The sequence below is a fragment of the Lolium rigidum genome, chromosome 4 (assembly GCF_022539505.1).
Source record: "Lolium rigidum isolate FL_2022 chromosome 4, APGP_CSIRO_Lrig_0.1, whole genome shotgun sequence".
Lineage (NCBI taxonomy): Eukaryota > Viridiplantae > Streptophyta > Magnoliopsida > Poales > Poaceae > Lolium > Lolium rigidum.
Genome location: NC_061511.1, coordinates 131,109,980 through 131,111,396, shown reverse-complemented (window position 1 = coordinate 131,111,396; position 1,417 = coordinate 131,109,980).

Sequence of the window (1,417 nt, the reverse complement as noted above, 5' to 3'; positions counted from 1 at the left end):
CAGTACTACGCTACTCAACCAAACGCTCCAGCCCAAGAGCTTAAGACCATCCCTATCAACTGGTCGTTTGCGGTCTGGGGGCTCGATATGGTTGGAAAGTTAAAGAAATCATCTCCTGGCGGTTTTGAGTACCTCCTGGTCGCTGTTGACAAGTTCAGCAAATGGATCGAGGCAAAGCCAGTGAGAAAAGCCGATGGTGCTACGGCACTAAAATTTGTTTGCAGCCTCGTGACGAGATTCGGCATCCCACACAACATAATCACAGACAATGGCACGAACTTCGCACAAGGAGAATTGAAGGATTATTGCCATGACGTAGGGATCCGGCTTGACCTCGCGTCTGTGGCTCACCCACAATCCAATGGTAGGTCGAAAGAGCCAACGGCCTCATACTATCCGGAATTAAACCACGCCTTGAAGAACCACTGCGACGCGCAGCCGGAGCTTGGGCTGATGAGTTAGACTCCGTTCTGTGGAGTCTGAGGACTACCCCAAACAGGTCAACCGGATTTACTCCGTTCTTTCTGGTATATGGATCCGAAGCCGTGCTCCCCTCCGAAATCATCCATGATTCGCCGCGAGTCTCCGCCTACGATGAAGAAACTGCTGACGAGGCTCTATAGCTTTCTATGGACCTAATCGAAGAAGCTCGGAATTTAGCTGACCAACGCTCCACCATCTACCAGCAGAAGCTCCGACGATATCATAGCCGTCGAGTTCGGCATCGATCATTCATGGCCAGAGATCTAGTCCTCCGCCTTCGTCAGGTGAAAGATCACAAGCTGCAATCTCCATGGGAAGGACCCTTTGTCATCAGCAAAGTGCTCCACAACGGATCGTACTACCTCGTCGATTTCCGGGAGTTAAAGGACAGACCTGCTAACTGGTACCGGAAACGCAAGCGAGAGGATCCGGATGACATATATGATGAAACAGACCGTCCCTGAAATATAGCACAGCTACGTCCTTTCCACACTTAGCAAAATTCGCATTACATACCTTGTAATATTTATGATACATGATCAATGAAATAAAGCATCTGGTTCACTCTTTGAGTCTTTTACCTCCTTTACTTGATCATTTTTGGATCGTGTATGTTTTCCGACTAAAACCGCAGAGCTGGATCTTTTCACCTAGGCGTGTATGAAAGTTGTGATTTTTTCAAAATCGTCCTTTAGGACGTGAGCTTAAGTTTTCTGGCGGAAATGCTTTTCGTTGCGAACTCATGGATTCCTGGTAGCGACTTCCGGCACCTACGCTGGGGGCTTGTTTGCGCGGTTATTGACGGATCGCCATTGGGCTTCGTCGCCGCAGGCTGATGACCCACAAGTATAGGGGATCGCAACAGTCTTCGAGGGAAGTAAAACCCAATTTATTGATTCGACACAAGGGGAGACAAAGAATACTTGAAAGCCTT